Raw genomic sequence first — 19,847 nt, 5'->3', positions numbered from 1 at the left:
TGTGCACAATACTCTGTTTTAGTGGGTAAGGACACGGAAATAAGGAAAAAGGCATTTTTTGATGGCTATCCCACTATGAAATTGAAATCTGCTTTTAAAACTCAAACAAATCGGAAATAATAATTAAAAGCAATCAACGTGAACGTAATTCACAGAAATAAAAATTAAAGTGCTTCTTTCCCCCCCTTTAATGTTTTTTATTGGAGTATGACACAATTAAGTTTAGGAAAATTAACTAAGTTTATCGATTTCTGCTTTAGATCAGAATATCTCAACAGCAGCTACATGAAGCTGTAAAACTGATGAATTTTCGCGAAAAAAGAAACCGTAGTAAGTAATTTGTGTAAAAGGTTACCCGGACATGGACTGCTATAATTCAAACACCACTGCGGATAGCAGAATGTTGCTGCGTGAGCAGTTATGGCCGAGAAAAATGGCCAAGCTGCAGGTAGTCTGCCCTGTACAGAAATCGATCATATAGTTATTCTGCAGAATCTAACACACGCTTTTCAGAAATTCTTTGATAAATGTAAGAGATTTTGCTGGTATGTTACTCTTTGTTTAAATTGTATAAAGCTACATTTTGAAACCCATCTTAAATCTCCATACTTTACTAAATGTGGTACATAGCTCAGAAATGAATGAACATCCCTGCACGTACAATATTATTAAATGTAATAAAAAACCTACACATAAACATATTTCAGTGACACACCTTGTGTAGTTCAGAAGACCCCACCAATGAATGCCTGTGTAAATGGTGCATTCTATTGTGAACATGCTGGCTAAAAGTGCCTAGAGCAGTCTAGTTCTGGTAAATAACATTTCCATGTACTTTGTTATCCGGTGCTTTCTTCTGACCTATCTGTGAGAGCCAACTACTATACAGGAGTGACTGAGGAGCGATGACCCATTGGGCACAATACTCTTTAAGTGAAAAGGATACTATGAAAACACTTAGCCAAAATGAGAACTGAAAAGTAAAATAAAGTAAAGAAAGTAGCCCTTGTTGATATAATGCAGATCACTTACACAGGAATAGGCACCTCAAGTCGGATAGAGACAGCCTTTAGTTATAACATAGTTGCAACATTACTGACAGGTCCATTTAAGCAATGATTTGTGAATAGTGTGAGCAGCACACTGCTAGACTCATTTTCAAGTGTTTTGGGTAAGATTGACTCCAATGATTCTTAGAATCGGATGTCTTAGGTCTGCTGGACTGAGCCTGCTCCCCTCTAGAAGGGGACAATGCTCACATCTCGTGACTATGAATTATGCAGGAATCCACCCAAGGGGAGACCGAATTCCACTCTCAGTGATAAAGACCTTTAGAGCAAGAATACATTCTCCATTGTGGTGGTATCTCCATGTGTCCCACAAATTCACACAGAAGAAAGCTTGTTCCTCACTCATCGAATCCAAACTCTAAAATGAACATTGAAATGTTCTTGTAGATTTGTGCTCAACATGACAATGTTTTGTTTGCTCTGCTGGTAGTTTCTGATGTTCTACTTCGGTTAAAAATGGGAAGTCACGCCTGTATCTCTCCGCCCACTTCTTCTGCCTCTTGCCTCAGGTTTGTCTTACATACGACTCTCATCTCTCTCCATCTCAAATAAACTCAGGCACATTTTTATCAACTTAGTTCTCACCAGTGATCGTTAATTTCCCTTGGAATGAAAAACACTCTTTCCTTCGAAAGTTGCCCGTAACATAGTCTTTGAGGCTTGTCCTTAAATATCTACCAGAAGATGTGACCAATGCAGTGCCTAATGCATTACTTAAAAGGCTAGTAAAATAATACAATTATCCTCTTTTGCATCTTTAAGACAATTTCACATCACAATACCTGGTATAAAAGTAGTTCAAGATGTCTATCTTTCCAGACTTATCTAAGTCACTGGTCACTGTTTGATGGTAAATCTACTTTTAGTACATTTGGCTTTTGTTATTTGATTCTGAGCTTTTATGAATTTTGCTAGCTATATTTTTATTGAATACCATAGACCAGATAAAGGCTTTTCCAAGTTTCTATTTCCTCACGACGATTCCTCCAGCCCTACTTTGAAATAATGTCATAGATTGCCTGGGTTGGTGGAAATGCCTTTCTTGTATCCTCATTGCCTGCACTTTTAGCAAACATGTCCCAAAGCAGAGGGCCCATTTTTTACATCATGGGATAGCATTTCTGAGTCACAGTGGAAGTCTCACTGGCATACAAATGATGTCAGGTAGGTACTTCCCAAGAGTGATTCACAACTGGGAGGGATTTATGTTTTACTTTTCATTATAATCAAAGATACAGTATACAGAATCAGGCCTATCCCAGCTCATCACTCCTGATGAAGGTTCCCTTTAAGGTGCTTGTGAGTGGCTGACGCAGTTTTAGACCTTAGTTCAGATAGTTTATGGACTCTTAGCTTCACCTCACTTTAGTTAGGATGAGTTTTAGCTATATCCGAAACGGTGCTTCATGCACACCCTGGCACACAGCCTTTGTAACCCGCCACACATTGTCCTGCCTCGCCACACAGCAAATTCTCTAGACTCCTTGCTCCATCTTCAGGACTGGCATGCTGTTGCCTGCCGTCCAGTTCCCAAGGAAGGGGAGGCTGGGAAGATGCCAGCCCAGGAAAGATAGTGGGAATGAGCAGTAACCATAACTAAAACCCACACAGTCTGCAGGCACACAGAGCTCACCTAATGCTCCCACAGCACAGCCCGCTGCTGGGACAACTTTGGTTCACATCTACATATGTTTCATGTGCACCCTGATACGTTTCATGTGCACCCTGGTACTACTGCGCCTGTCTTTGTATCTGCCACTGAACCTTCTCCTGCTCCAGTGGTTGATTTGTGAAAAAATAAGCACCGGGGCTTTCGTCAGGAGGCAACTAGCAGCAGCCCATTGCTGCTATTAGCGCCGCCTATGACAGAACTAGATACTAACCATGAAACCCTACAAGTGGGAAGATGATGTGGCGTAACAGCCAGAGCTGCCGACTTTGGAGCTGGTGAACCAGGTACAAGTATCTGCGTAGGCTCAAAATCCTGTGATTCTGGGCAACTCACGTAATCTCCATGTGCCTACAAAAAATGAATGTATCTTTAACTGGTGCTCATGAAAAGCCCTCCAATACCTTTGGGTAGAGTTCGAGCTCTAAGCACCAGTGTTGACGATTAAGTGCCAGTGCTCACCACCAGCTCAAATTAAGCACTGCTTCACATGCCTTCATAGCCTTGGTTCCCAGGGAAGGTACCACAATAGAAATGCCAGCCCAGGAAGGAGAGAGGTAATTAACACTAGCTGCAACCAGTATTCAGATCAGCCGCTGCCCGTGCAGGTAAGAGCCGTGTGGCCCTGGAGAGTTCGACAGATGACGACGAGGGAAAAATAATTATTAATTATTAATTTAAATTTCCTTTATGGACGTCAATCGAATACCCTCCCAATCCTACCCCACCGCTCTTACCTGCACGGGCTGCAGCTGTTTCAGACAGCCGACTGCCCCCTGCACTTTCTAAAGCTCCCCACTGTTATCAGAAGGGCAGCAACAGGCTCTGGCAGTGCAAAGTGGTGTCACATAAGATGAGAAAGACTTTAAAGACCCTTTGGGTTTTTGCACGTTTGTAAAGTGCTCAGTGGAAGCAAGAAGGCAACTATCTCATTCATTTGATCTTAGGCCTGAGTTTTCATCAAACAGAATGAAGTGAACTAAATGCAGAGGACAGAATGTTCATGCTCAAAGGACGGGATGTCATTAGTATACTGATGATACCCAAAATCATAAACGAGATAACAAAAGCAAACAAGCACTGGCAAAGCAATAACTTAGGCTTTAATGTTCCAATACATACAAACAATAATTGTGCTTGCCTGTGTTTGGATGAGGTAGCACAATAATACCAAACCTAATAGCTTTGCAGATGCTTGTGTTTGTTGTAGTTCTCAGGCAGTTTCTCAAAGTTGTCACCTGCCTTCTTTCCCATTCACAATTCGGCATTTATTATGCAAGTTAGTGCTATTCCCTGCTACCTACATACTACATTGAGACAAAAAAACAGTCAACAACAAAAAATATTTGCAATGTTTTGGTTTAGGCTTTGTTATTTATCAATTGTTTGTGCACCTACATCATCCTTCCTTAAGTCTACTTTCAGTCAAGGCTGGCTGCTGCACCACATTTATTTTGCAGAAAATAAATCCACAAACATAAGTTACTGAATAAGGTGTTTAGAAGATGGACGGGCAGCTGATAGGCAGTCACATCATATACAATTGACAAACAGTGGCAAGGCGCCTGCTATGTATATTTTCGAATAACAAGCTTTATTTAGAACTATTTTCACGGAAGAGCCTCGCAAACACCAGGTCCTTTGAAGCGAGGCTGGAGGGTGCTGGGAGGGTAATGTAAGCAGACTTCGGTTTGCCCACCTGCGAACAAGGCTATAAATGGGAGCTCTGATTAAAACTCGTACTGTTGCCAGATTAACGTCATAAATTAATGATTCATAACTGTCAAGAAAAATATGAAAACGAACAAAAAACCTCTGAGCCAGCGGAATCAGCATTTTAAGGTTTATTTTGGAAATTTCGTAAATGAGAGCACAGGAAACACACTTAATAGAACTAGCCAGCTGGTGTTTTGATTACTTAAATATTTTTTTTTGCAATTGCTTTGATTTCGTTATAAGAAAAGGACGAAATAAAAACTGTGGGAATGCATTAGCAACCTTGCATGGATACAGGTTTATTATATATTCATGTGCAAATGGATTCGACACCAGGAAGAGACAGTACGCTGCTCTAATAAACTTTTTATGTACCTAATAAGTACATAAAACAAATTGAAGCTCGTAGGAGTTAGAGCCAAAATGCGCTGTTAAAAAAGTGAGGTTTGAGAGAAGCCACTGGCTGTCATTTTATTAAACAGCCGAAGGCCTCGGCCTTAAGACAAGATATGAAATGTGTGATGCTCCGTTTGAAATGACTGGTACAGGCTGGTATTGACTCCGTCTCATTATGCGGTGTTCCATTTATAAACATAGCTAACCACTACCTTTATGGAGACTGGTTGTGCTGCTTTAATAGGCTATCGATCGAGAGCAAGGTTTGAGGGGGCTGCCACTGGATTGTGTAATGGCTCACAGGAGGCAAGGTCACCGCACCTGTTCATCTCAGGCTGGCAGCAGGCTGTTAGCATCATCTTCACGCCCTCCCACTCACTCCCTCCCAAATCTGTGCGGTGCGTTCTTAAAGGCCCCTTTCAACAACTGGACAATTGTACTGTTTTAATAGTTTTATGTGGATACTAGCTAAAAAAAGCTGCAAACCAAAAACTGCGGTATAAACAGACAAGAACAATACATAGGGCCTCATTTATGAGACCGTGCGTCACTTTTACGCCGCCGGTGCGTCACTTTTTGTGACGCACCAGTGGCTTAAAAAATGCGCTTTGTTGCGCCATATTTACAAAGTGACGCAACTAGGTAGATGCGTCACTTTGTAAACCCCTGCACCACATTATACCTGCGCCAGGTATAATGTATGCAAGTGGGGCGTATTGACGCAAGGAAGGGTCGTAGAAGTGACGCAGTGAAATCTATGATATTTCGCTGCATCACTTTTAGGACGCTGTTGCGTCAAAATCTTGCGCCTGCCTCACAGCAGGCGTAAGATTGACGCAGGCCCTTTCACATGGGGCTTTCCCCATGTGAAAGGACGCATTGCTGGAGCTGCGTCACTTTTGTGACACACTCCAGCAATGCGTCACTTTTGCGCCTTACAGACACGTCAGAAATAGTGACGTATCTGTAACTCCTTGCGACATGATGTGTCATACATTAAATATGACGCATCAGGAATGTCGCCAAGAGTGCGCACTGAGAAGTGACGCATCGCTGCTTTCACGCAGCGATGCGTCATTTCTCATAAAAGAGGCCCCTGGAATCAGTAGGTGATGCTGCACCTGGTGGATACTCTACCCATCGGTATCAGTGATTCCAAGGTGGGCATTATGTCCCAAAACAATGGACAGCTCAGAAGAATAAGACCTCAAGGCCCTAATTACGAGTCTGGCGGACCGAGGACCAAATAGAACACGCCGCTTAAGTTCGTATGCCTGGACTCTACTTAGATGCTTTAAGTTTACTCGTTCTGCTGCGTGGTCATTCTCAGCAGTCACCACAATATAATGAAACAAGCTGTCTACTCATCTGAGGGCCACACAGGATCAATTGTCATTCAGGAAGGCTTTACATTTTTTTCTCTTCATTTACAATGGTTGCCTCTAATTTTTAATCAGCTTATTCCATACACACAGCAACATCCCCTGAAGTGTTAAGCACTAGAAAAGCCATCCGTTCATTTGCTCCTTTTATAGGTGATTGTCCACCTTGAGCATATCTATGGACACACAACAAATAGTGATGGGATGGCCTCACACACCATCAGCTGTCATGCTTAATTACAAGACGCGCTTCGAAACCCCAGTTTGATGAAGAGGGGCCTACACTTTATAGTAAAAGAGGCATTGAACCAGTAATATGAATATGTAAAACAACCAATGTGATAAATAAAAAACTACCTTTTAATGTGAGTAATGTATCACTTGGTATTAAAACCCAGTGTGGAAACTAGGGGAACCAATACCCATCCTCACTTAAACCGACAACATGTTTCTGCCTTTTGGTTCAGAAGAGTCCGTGGCATTCGTCAGGATGGAACACGGGGTCATTCAGATATTAGAACAAAAATGCTGAGCTATGTAGTTTTTGAAGGACAACTCATGCAGTTTTTAAACTCCACATGCTCTCAATCTCTCAAACTATTGTCTGGGAATTCATGAGCAATAGCTTGGAGAGTAACTGAAAGATGACAATTTTTCTGTATAGCTACAGACAGGAAATACGTTTTCTGTTTGTGTTTACCAGTAAAAAAAATGGAAAACTGCAAGCTTAATCATAAACAATAACATCTACTACTACTATAAAAACAAACCACAACCCGAAAAGAAAAATCAATTTTTCACACAAATATTCACTAAAAAGTTGGGAAAACTCTTCGTATTTACATGCAGGTCAATTAGCATTTTTCTGATATTCAATTTGCAGACAAATTTACTTATCAGAATGTTTTCCTATTCATTAAATGTTGCAGGCGTAGGAAAACCAGTCCTAGAAAAACCAAGACGTTCGCTTAGTTATTACCTCAAGCAAATACGACAAACTGAAAGAAAAGAAAACATTCAACCATATATATGTGGACACAATATGCATCAAATTTTTTTTTACATTAAACACATTCACTGATGTGGCTGTTTTACTCATCATGTTAAGCTTTTTCAGTTGTACAATGCATTTTAATATTGTTATTTGTTAAGGAGACACAAACAAATGACCATTAACCAATCACTCAAATTGCAGGCAGCTACAATCTTATATAACCAATTTCAATAAAGAGATGGAAAATAAATCACCATCTCACCTGGCACTTGCTGTGCACCTAAGATAAATAACTGGGACCGTATTACAGAATACGCCCCAGGGGTGCAACGGGCATGTGAGTCTGCATTGCGTCCCACCGGGGAACGTTGGCATTACAGAAGGAACCGCAAAACGCTTGTGTGCACCAGCGCTTTCTCAAGAGAGCAATCCCTCATTTGCATGGAGACTCGGCCCTATGCGAATGAGGCTATCCCTTTGCCTCTGCACCCGCGCAGTATTAAAGGCACAGAGGCAAAGAAGCTGTCAGGAGGCACACTATCAAGGCATCACCTGGAAGGTGGAGAGTAATTTGACAGACGAGGGAAAATTAATTCTTTGTTTCATTTTCCCTCGTGGTCATCTATCGATTTCCCCACAACCTGGCCTCACCGCTCTTCCCAGCATGGGCCGCAACTGCTCACTGCACCCGCTTGCAAGGGGACCTCTCTCCCCGCTTGAAAGTGCAAGCACAGAGAAACACAGAGCAGCTTTTAAACAGCTCCTCAGTTGGTCTCGTGAATGTCTCTCGAGTTTGCGGCTACCCTGAGGGCAGCACATTCTACATAATAGGGCGTACTTTTCCTGTTTACACATTGCACACCTGCTTAAAGGTGTGCCGTGGCGCAAACTGGAAAATTGCACCATATCTATAATAGGGCCCCTGGTATGTAAAATCCATTAAAAAAAAAATAAAACAAACTTTTAACAGGTTTGTCACTAAAGGGAAAGGAACTCTTAAGGTGGATGTGAATAATGTGCACAGGTTTGCCGTGGCGCAAACTGGAAAATTGCCCCATATCTATAATAGGGCCCCTGGTATGTAAAATCCATAAAAAAAATAAAAATAAAACAAACTTTTAACAGGTTTGTCACTGAAGGGAAAGGAACTCTTAAGGTGGATGTGAATAATGTGCACAGGTTTTGTCAGTTACTTAAAGTGAAGAAAGAGACCAATAGGTAAAGTGGGCTGGCTCATAATTTAACAGACCAAATTTCCCTCTATGGATGTATATTTTGTATGAATTGTTTAGAAAATAGTTGCATGACGAAGCTCTCTCAAAGGCCAGGTTTAAAAACATGGACTGCAACTGCCTTGTTGTTTTTATTCTTTTAATTATACCTACAGAGCTGAGGGTGGTGCAGGAAGTAAACCAAATATAGTTTTTTTATGTAGCACTTCGAGGGCCTTTAGAAAATTATCAAAATGCAGCGCTGTTCTGCAGGGGACTGACTTCTCCTTTTGCCCTGAAAGGGTTATTTCCCTCTCCAAGTGGCTTCACAAATGGGGGGAAAAATGGACACACTGAAAAAGATTGTCATATTCCAAAAACTTCAAACGGTGGAGAAATTCTCGTGCTTTAGAGTTAGCCCGACCGTCCGAACTATCCTTGCTCTGGCTTGGCTTAGGCCACCCTATCGTACATCGGTGTATCACAAAGCTGAAACGGGGTAATCGCCGCAACAATAATAGGGGTCTAGTCAGAGGGCTGTTTCACTTTCATTCACTCTTAACTCTCGTGATTGATAAAACTCTGACAATGCAAAACCAAGTTAACAAGGTCTTGGCCACATGTTTTGTCATTTTACGGTGGCTAAAGAAAATTCTGTGGATGTTGCCTGAAGACTCTCAAAAATCTGTAGTTCATGCGCTCATAACCTCACGACTAGTCTCTGGAAACATTCTTTTCTTAGGGGCAAAGGCAAAATTCTTGGAGGGCGCTAAACTTCTAAAGAAAAGAAATTTGTACCACTCATTTTTTTTCTTTTAACATTTTGCACCAGGAAGTGTTAACAGTCCACGGGTTAGGGGGCACAATACTTGCCTTGCACCAGGTGCTGCCAACCAGTGCTATGCCGCTGCTGTCAGGTGTCACTGAATGCATTGTATCATGTTAAGTTGTAGGATTTACACTTTATACTTTATTGTGGGGCCAGTTATCTTTCCAGAAGGTAAATGTTTATTACAATATGCCAGATACTGTTTGCCTTCAAAGGATGCTATAGCTCTTCGCCGTAGGTGCTAAAGATAACATGTTTTGCTGTAAATATCACAGATGTTGTCAAACCCACTCTGTCCAGATGGTCCATGCATTGTGCCATGTCAAAGTCAATGTCTCTTGTTAATAGGGAAGATGATCATTAGTCTATAGCCTAGGGTCTGCCAGTTCCTTTGGCAGTGCATTATTCTGAAAAAGCCCGCATGATCATATTAAGCATAATAAGCCCACATCAGAGACACTCACACAAGTATTTTGAGAAGTTTTTACCCTTTTGAGCAAACTAGCCAGTGGCCTCTCTTTATCAATACAGCCTCCAGGACTGTAATTCTCAAATGACAGAGTGTGCCTCCCTCTGATGACCTATTGGCCGGTCATACGATAGCCTTGGGTTAAACATATTCTTATGAGTTAGGTTCAGCAATGTTAAAGTGCATAAGGGACTTATTGCCAGCTCAGTGGTGAAGATGCATTCATTAAACAGTTTCAGATGCCCCCTCTGCCTGGATCACGATTCCCCCCACTTCATTTGGAGCCACTACTGTGTTTCGGATGACAGAGATAGCACTACTGTTGAAAACACCCGGCCTCCAAAGCTGCCACAAATCCAAGTCCAAGACCATACCATTCATGTGTTGTTCCTGTCCCGGTCGTGGCACAAAAAAACAGTCGACGACCCCACGTGGTGGGAAAAAATATCCAGTGTGTCAGGTATATTGATATATCATGACCCAAAAACAAACCACTCATTTGGGGTTTGCTGATGAAAAGTGTAAAGGATGCCGGACAGCTTTTCATTGGAGCAGTGGCATGGGAAACCGGTCAATACTTGCATTTTTTGACAAAACTGCTTTGGCATGGTGGAAGCAGTTTTACCAATAAAAGGCCTCACAACAGTACCAAAAGTGGTGGAAGGTCTGCCATTGGACTGGCAGATACAGCGCATTTTGCATGGCAGCTAAATGGAGGCCCGCCTACAAGCCATAATGAGGCTCTTAGTATTTATTTTTGCAAAGTATACAACCTTAGTGACATGCACAGTTTCACTACATACCCGACATGCTTATTCAAATTGTCAATTCTAAGATTCTTAATGGACTCCAGGGCCATCTTGCTCTAAGCTATAACTAATTTGTTATTTTCAAATTCTTAGTTTATTAGTTAAGCCAGAAGTGGAGTTATTCATTTTGGAGGGGCATAGTGCTATCAACTCAACAAACCCACAGTGGTTGGGTAAAAACCCAGTTTTGAGTGAACCTCTGCTCAACCCCTGGTAGCTTTTATACAAGCAGCAGACACTCCCCAGAGAAGTGCATGGTAAGTTAAAGCAGTGGCAACACATTTAAAACACAGAATACAACACACTAAAATTACCAAACCAATTTAGAAAAAAGACTTAATGAGCCATAAGACACCAAGCTCATCAAAACAGGTCAAGGGTTAAAAGAGATATTAAATGTTAACGTTTTAAGGCAATAAGCACAAAGGAAAAACAGCTGTTCTCGGTGTACTGGAACCTAGGGACAGTTTCAGACCGATCAAGATGGACTGGAGGTCGGATACACCAAGTCAGTTGTTCTGGTCAAAGTTTACCTTTAGACGTAGCTTCCAACTGCAGAGAAAACATCCTCAGGTCCTGCAGCTACTAGCTGCTCAGCGCAGGAGGCTAGGTACCTGGTCTCTCCCCAGCCAGGTACTCTACAAAGTCTGGTTCTCTTTAGTCAGCTGGACTCTCTTGGAGTCAAGAGACCTTCTGCTTTTTGCCACTGAAGCAGGTAAACAGGAGGAAAATCACTTGACCCATTGAGAGCAGCAGGTCATGTACCTGGGTGCCAGTAGGATTCTAGATCCATGTGTCTTTGTGAGACTTCACTTCTTTTAGCAGGAGTCATACCTTCAGGGGTTTTCTTCCAGCAGGGCCTACATCTACAGATTGAGTTTTCCCAGGTTCTGGAACGTTCTGAGAAGGTGGTGGTGCTTGATGTGCAAGATTTATCCTGTGCACTAGTCAGAGACTGAAGAAAATCTGCCACTCATTCCCAGCTATTTTCTTGGGTTGCCCACCTACTCTTGAAGCAATTGTTCTTTGCCTTACTGTATAATTACACAGGATCTCATGTTTCAACATGGCAGGACCCAGCTGCCACCAGGCATGCCTGTCTTCCGTTTATTGGCACAACCCTACCTGACATGTTCAACACTGATTTCCCTCCTTACTTTCACTAGAAACCAAGTGTCTAAGAGGTCCATGGGAATGAATAGGGAAAGCCTTCCTGGCCATCTCCAAATCAAAAGAGGTAGTGCAAAAGCTTCCCTTTGTTCTGCTAACTGTTCCTGACACTCCCAGCTGGCTAATCCCGGCTACGGGGTCAGTAGTTAACACCAATTAGCTTTTTTCTATGTTCCTGGGGAAGGCACTGTCCACAAAGTTGTTAACTCTCCCAGCCAAAGATGTGTATTACAGCTCTGAAGGTGTGATGAGTAGCAGAAGTGATTTAAAGCCAGTTCTGGCTCAGCCTCCTAAAGTAAATTTTCACAAAGTTAAGTTTCTGCTTAAGTTATCAAATGTAAAAGTGGACACTAAGGAGAAGTCACCCTTTTTGGTGCTGTTAGCAGTTTATGATCTTCATTGTGCAAGATACCTGAAACCACTTTATATCTCTAAAGTAGGGACATTTAACAAAGTCTCAAAAAACTGTTTGATTTAAACTGAGCTGGTGAAAGCCCCTGGCAATCTCTCAGGAAAAGAATAATGTAAACGAGGAAAAGGAGTAGTTTCTTTTCTGTAACTCCAGTTCTGTAGTAGGGGTATCTCTGTTATAGTCATAATCTAGTGAATAGTCCCGCCCATGTGCGTGGACCCCGGAGCAATCAAAAATAATCTCTTAAAGTGTCAAAAAAATGCAGAACTGCACAGACACTTAAGAGAGAATTTAAAGACATATAATGCAGCCTAAAAAGGCTACACTGTCCAGTACTTAAGCTAGAAATTCCACCAAAAATCCACAAAACAGCAAAGCCTGTCCAGATTTCCCTTGCCTTCAGCAAAAACCCCTCTGAATGATAGAGAGGAAGACATGGACAGACAAGCCCCATAGGCTGCCATTATGTGGCTCAGAATAGGATACTGTGCCTTTAAGAGAACTTTCCAGAACTTCACAGTATCCCAGAATGCCCTGCAGGTCTCTCTTACTTTCAGTTCTTTTTGAAGGCGTAACACGCCAGACCTGTAGCATTCCGTACATGAATATCTGTCTCCACCGGGGAGGAGGGCGGGCGCTTAGGACTATAACAGAGATACCCCTACTACAGAACTGGAGTTACAGAAAAGAAACTACTCCTTCTGTAGTAGGGGATCTCTGTGTATAGTCATAATCTAGTGAATAGAATGGCAAGCCCATCCCCAAACCAAAAAGGCGGTGGAGAAAAGAGAACCAACACCACTATTGTGCGAACGAATTCCGCAGCGAAGCCTGTCCCACCTGAGCATCTGCCCTGGCATCAGAGTCCAGAAAGTAATGCTTAGCAAAGGTATAAACCCACTTCCAAGTGGCGGCCTTGCAAATTTCTGCAATCGGCACATTACGGAGCAAGGCTGTCGTGGCAGCTTTGCCCCTGGTGGAATGAGCCTTAGGCTTACCTCCTAAGGTCTTATTAGCTTTCTGGTAACACAGTTGTATGCAGGACATAATCCACCTAGAAATGGACTGCTTAGAGGTCGCAAGACCCGTCCTGACTGATCCGTAATTGATAAACAATTGTTCAGACCTACGAATATCTTTTGTCTTATCCAGATAAAATTTCAACACCCTCCGAACATCCAGGGAATGTAAGGACCTTTCCGCTGGAGATGAAGGATCCTGAAAAAACGTAGGCAAAGTTATAGTTTGGTTGACATGAAAGTCAGAAATAACCTTGGGAAGAAATTTAGGGTGAGTACGCATAACAACCTTAGCAGCATGAAATACAGTATAAGGTTCATTACAACACAACGCCTGAATTTCACTCACCCTGCGGGCCGATGTAATGGCCACGAGGAACGCCGCCTTCCAGGACAGCTGCTGCAACGAAGCCTTATGAATAGGTTCAAAAGTCTCCTTCATCAGTCTGGACAGCACCACGTTCAATTCCCATGAAGGCGACGGAAGCCTGACAGGAGGGAACACTTTCTTCAAGCCTTCCAAAAAATCCTTGATCACAGGGATCTGAAAGAAGGAAGTCTGTGAAGGGCTTTTCCAGGAGGCAGTCAATGCAGCGAGATGAACCCTAATAGAGTGAACATTAAGGCCAGATCGCCCCAAATGCAGAAGGTAGGGAAGGATGACATCTTCCTTACATGTAGTAGGATCAAAGTTCCTGGACACACACCAGATACAAAACCTCTTCCACTTGTAAGCGTAGGACGTCCGAGTGGAGGGCCTCTTAGACTCCTTCAGTATGTCCATGCAATCCCCTGGAAGATTCAAATGGCCATATTGCACTACCTCAGGAGCCATGCCGCCAAACTCAAGGATGAGAGGTTGGGGTGCACCATCTGCCCCCCGAACTTCGTGAGAAGGTCCGGCCTGCACGGCAACCGTATGTGTGGATGGAGGGACCGGTGTAGAAGGTCCGTGAACCACCACTGTCTGGGCCATTCCGGGGCAATCAGGATCATTCGTGCCCTGGACCGGGACAGCTTGATGAGCACCGCCGGAATCAGAGGGATGGGCGGAAAAGCGTAAACAAAGCTGTTCGACCAGTTGATCCAGAGTGCATTCCCCAGCGTCCCTTGCTGGAAGTACCTGGAGGCGAAGTCTCGGCATTTGCTGTTTTCGGCGGTGGCGAACAGATCTACGTCTGGAGTCCCCCACCTTGCGAAGACTTCTCCTAGTACGTCGTCGTTTATGACCCACTCGTGATTTTCCAGAATCAGTCTGCTCAGCGCGTCTGCCTGAACATTCTGCACACCCGGCAGATGTGTAGCCGTTATCGTCAATCCTCTCACCAGAAGCCAGTGCCAGATCGTCTGCGCCTCCCGAGACAGGGTGCGCGATCTCGACCCCCCCTGCTTGTTGAGGTAATACATCGTGGTCGTATTGTCCGTCTGTACAAGCAGAGAGTTGGTCCGGAAGGACGGATGAAAGGCCTTCAGTGCCAAGTGATCAGCCCTGAGTTCCAGGAAATTGATGTGATACGTGGACTCCGCCGGAGACCACGTGCCTTGGATCTGTAAGTCCCCCAAATGCGCTCCACAGCCCTGGAGAGAAGCATCCGTCACGATTGTCTGAGTAGGGATGTCCTTGTGGAAGGGGACTCCTCTGAGGAGATTCTCCGCTGAACACCACCACTTCAGAGACTGAAGAGCATGCAGAGACAGTCGTATCTTGTCATCCCAAGATCCTTTCCTCTGGTCCCATTGGTCCTACAAGCACTCCTGCAGAGGTCTCATGTGTAGTCGTGCGTGAGGAGTGAGGAAGATACAAGAGGCCATCGACCCCAGTAGAGAAGACACCGTCCTCACTGTTGTAGATGGAGCGGTCATAAGAGCCTGAGCCTTCCGAAGGATCGATCTCCGTCGCTCCTCCGAAGGAGACACGCTTGCTGACAGCGTATCGATGGTGGCCCCCAAGTATTGAATACATTGGACCGGGATCGGGACAGACTTGGACATGTTGATGTGCAACCCCAACTTGTTCAAGAGAACGCACGTCTTCCTGAAGTCTGCTTGGGCTTCTGAGAAGGAGGAGGCCTTGATCAACCAATCGTCCAGGTACGGGTAGACAAACACCTTGTCTTTCCTCAGGTGTGCCGCTACCACTGCCATGCACTTCGAGAATGTCCTGGGTGCAGATTTCAGTCCGAAAGGCAGCACCGTGTATTGGTAATGATGGGTGCCGACTTGAAACCGCAGAAACTTCCTGTGCTTGTGCGCGATGGGCACATGGAAGTACGCATCTTGTAGGTCTATGGCACAAAGCCAGTCCCCCTGTTGCAACTGAGGATAAATCTGATGCAACGACAGCATGCAAAACTTTTCTCTGCGAATGCACTTGTTTGCCTGCCGCAAGTCCAGAATGGGCCTGAACTCGTTCTTGTCCTTTTTGCGAACCAGAAAGAACCGGGAGTACAGACCTCTTCCTCTTTGAGACAGAGGTACGTCGTCTATCGCCCTTTTTCTCAACAGAATATCGGCCTCCGCCTGGAGCTCGCGCAGTTGATACTGCGAGCTGACCGGAGGGATCGCCGGAGGAGGGCTGATGAACCGAAGACTGTATCCATTGCAAACAATATTCAGCACCCATTTGTCCTGAGTAATTTTTCTCCACTCTGCCAGAAAAAATTGAACGCTTCCCCCCACCGGAGTGGGTAACGGAGGACGGGGAAGAAACCGCTCAGGGTCGAGACCCGGCCGGGCCCTTGTTCGCGGTAGAGGGCTGCTGTCCACCTCTACCCCTCTGACGCTTTTGGAAAGGACGTCGGAACTGCTGCTGTTGTTGCTGCTGCTGTTGTCCCGAAGACTGTCCTCTTCCTTTCCCTTGCGAGCCGAACCGCCGTTGGAACTGGCGGAAAAGTTTCTTGTCCTTGAGCTTCTCCAAGCCCACCGCCGTCAGGGTTTCCGCCTCGGCCTTCATCCGGGCCATCTCGTCATCTGCGTGTTTTCCGAAGAGCGTGTCCCCGGAAAACGGCAGGTTGGCCACTCGCTGTTGTGCCTCAGGCTTGAGAGACGTAAGTCTGAGCCACGCATGGCGGCGCTGGTTGATACCGTGGCAGTAACCATGTGCGGCCAACAAGGAGATATCCGCCGCGGCACTGATGGCCTGGTTCGAGACCAGCATCCCCTCCTTGACAATCTCCATGAAGTCCTCCCTCCTGTCACGCGGCACAAGGTCCGCAAACTGCTCCATGGAGTCCCACAGCGCACGGTCATATCGTCCCAGTAATGCCGAGTCGCTGGAAGCCTTCATCGTGGTGGAAGAGGTCCCACATGCCTTCCTTCCCGCCGAGCCAATCCAGCGGCTCTCCTTGTCCGGAGGCACGGTGGAGGACGGGGAGGTAGAGTGCTGTTTCCTGGCCGCCGTAACAATCACTGAGTCGGGGACTGGGTCCAACCTCAGGAAGGCAGGGTCTGAGTCCGGTGCCCTGTACTTTTTCAAAAGTCTAGACGGGGCGGCCTTCACCACTGCAGGTGTAAGAAATAGTACTTCTGCCGGTTCAACCAGTCCCGGAACCAAGGGCAGCAGAGGGCGCGACAGGTGCTTCTTGTGCAAAGTCTCGAATATCACGGACGTCGTAGGTGTAGGAGCCGTCACCGTGATACCCAGCTTCGCGGCCCCCCTCAGGAGAACCTCCTGGAATGTACCTATGTCATCGATAGGAGACACCCTAGTCTCCGGGGAATCGGACAAAGTAGGGGAATAGGAGCGGGTCCTGGAAGATGTGTCGGTCCTGGATCTATGTCTCCTATGGCGCCGTCTGGAGCGGGTGGAGGACCTGTGCATGCTCCTCGACCGTTCCCTGTGTCTGGAGCGAGACTTCGATCTCCTGGGCCTCGGCCCGTCCACCAGTTTCTCCGGGGTGGCCGACTTGGGCTTCCGCGGTTCCTTAGAGTTAGGAGTCTTCTTCGGAGGGGTAGGGAGATCTGGCAACGAGACCGACCTAGGCGGAATAGGTGGAGGCTTTCCATGCGGAGGAGGCAAAGGAGGAGGCAAAGGAGGAGGAGTAGGCATCCTCGGACGCGGTCCTCTAGGTAACGGAGGAGGAGGTGGAACAGACTTCTCCGGAGTATACACATCCGAGTACACCGATCCCGGTGACCCACCATCCTTCCTGGGCTGAGGGGAGCCCCCCACAGCCTTAGGCCACGCAGCACAATCCTTAGACGCCTCCGACCGGCGTTCAGGGGGCGACCGTCGGTCCATCGACGTCGAACGACCCTTCGGCGTCGACCGTCTCCTCCTCTTCGGCGTCGAACGGCTGCCGTGTCTCGACGTCGACCCGGACCATCTCGATGACGACCCTCTGCGCCTTGACGGCGATCTCTTGCGCCTCGACGGCGACCTCTTGCGCCTTGACGGCGACCGCCTCGACGTCGCCTTGGAGCGTCTCGACGTCGACCTCGACCTCCAACGCCTCGACGGCGAACGCCTCCGTCTCGCCGGCGAGTGCTTCGACGGCGGGCTTGACGACGAGGATCCCCTCGACGACGATGAAGCCTTGTGTCTAGACGGCGATCGACGGTATTGCCTCAGCGGCGAGCGTCGACGCCGATCCTGTCGACGCCGAGAGCTCGACGTCGACGCCGAAGACAGCGACAATGAGACAGTCTCTGCGTTCGACGGCGGCCTATGCAGGTCCCTCGACGTCGACGGACGACGTTTACTCGACCCAGAGCCCTGGGGAGAAGGGGAGCCGGCCTTAGACCTTTCCCTCGACGTCTTGGGGGGTGCCACCGACCCAGACGGAGAATGGGGACGTGTGCTGGTCTTCCTGCCCCCGGGGAGCCCCCCAGGGGCCTCAGTATGGGCAGATGAAGCCCCTCCAGACCCACCTTGAGTCTTCTGTCTTCTTTCTTCTAGGCCCTGAAGCCTGATCTTCAGTCTGTCCTTCAGGGTCCTGCCAGAGAAACCTTGGCAGATCTCACACGCCTCAGGGACGTGGGAAGAGGGAAGGAAGAGGATACAGACCTCATGGGGGTCTGTCTTGGCCTTCTTCCTGGGGCACTCCGGGCATTTGTCAAATAATGCAGGCATTATGGACAACAAAAGGGTGCAAAAAGCCAAGAAGAAAGTCACCAAAGTACTTTAAAAGTACACAAAATCGAAATAGTGAAAAAAACACCAACAAAACCCTTGAAAAGGGAGAGCTCAATGCTCCAGGGTCCTGCTTGCAGGAGCCGGAAAAAAGAACTGAAAGTAAGAGAGACCTGCAGGGCATTCTGGGATACTGTGAAGTTCTGGAAAGTTCTCTTAAAGGCACAGTATCCTATTCTGAGCCACATAATGGCAGCCTATGGGGCTTGTCTGTCCATGTCTTCCTCTCTATCATTCAGAGGGGTTTTTGCTGAAGGCAAGGGAAATCTGGACAGGATTTGCTGTTTTGTGGATTTTTGGTGGAATTTCTAGCTGAAGTACTAGACAGTGTAGCCTTTTTAGGCTGCATTATATGTCTTTAAATTCTCTCTTAAGTGTCTGTGCAGTTCTGCATTTTTTCGACACTTTAAGAGATTATTTTTGATTGCTCCGGGGTCCACGCACATGGGCGGGACTATTCACTAGATTATGACTATACACAGAGATCCCCTACTACAGAAGTACAAAACCCATTTTGGTGCAGAGATCAGATTTTGACTTCCAAAGGAGAGAAATTAAAATTAAACATGAAATTAAAGTAAAATGTAGGATTTAAAGACCTACAAAACCCACACTGCTATAAAATTTTGCTGGGCAATGGAGTTTGTTTCAGTCTGTCTTGCGTGTCAGAAAAAAGGGGTCCTGGATGATGATACTTTAAGGGGAAGCATGCAAGATAAGGTGTGGTAAAGAGTGTTCAATGCATCTACGTCTTTGCTATAACATGGCACTACAGCCACCTGTTGCCTAAGGAGGACACGCAGGAGGACAGCAGACAAAATAGAAGCTGCTGCTGTACAGTTTACATGAAGCCACGACTGGGCCAAGAGGACTACAATTGAAGGAGGGTGAAAATAACCCCTTTACCACATTGATGTCATGTTACATAACTAATGGATACCGTTTTGGATACACCATATGCACCTTTCTTTAAATATATTTAAGGCTGCTTTTTGGACTGTTTTAGTCCTGAGGAAGACCCGCCATGATGTATAGTGAATAACACTTGGTCACAGGGTAGAAACGTTGACAACATTACATTATATCCTTGGAATAAGTAAAGAAGATATAAGGATACAATGAACAAAACATTTTTGGGACATTTTGATTATTTGTGATTCCAAGGTCTCATGTTTGTGTATGTGATCACTGGCAGATTTGTGATTTTCACTATGTACATGTTAATGTGATGTGTTGTTGTTTATGTTCTCTGAACAGCCGCTGAAAAGATGAATATTAAAAGAGATGGATATACATGTTTTGATATATGAAAAATAATATATTTTGAAAAAGTTAATGGTTGTGTTGTGTCAGTGGTGTTGAGATATACTTTTTCTTTAAAGATGTATGTTTTTTGACTAGGTGAAGTTTCACACATGTTTGAGGGATCATTTATAGGCCCTTCTAGTATTTAATCAAAACATTATTTTACAATTTCCCTTAAGGAGATTTTGTCCACCCGACAGAACTGTTTGTAGCTCATAACTGCATACCCTGGTTTTGCAGGACACAGGGTAACCCCATTATATTT

General features: G+C 45.5%; 1 protein-coding gene across 11 annotated transcripts in view; it reads right to left on the bottom strand.

The window, feature by feature from the left end:
* NFIA (nuclear factor I A) overlaps nt 1-19,847 on the bottom strand; it is a 773,858-nt gene that overhangs the window by 169,038 nt on the left and 584,973 nt on the right. The gene's annotated exons all lie outside the window — the stretch shown is intronic.

The sequence above is a fragment of the Lissotriton vulgaris genome, chromosome 1_1, assembly GCF_964263255.1.
Source record: "Lissotriton vulgaris chromosome 1_1, aLisVul1.2, whole genome shotgun sequence".
NCBI classification, from domain to species: Eukaryota; Metazoa; Chordata; class Amphibia; order Caudata; family Salamandridae; genus Lissotriton; species Lissotriton vulgaris.
This window is presented reverse-complemented; position numbering and strand designations above follow the sequence as displayed.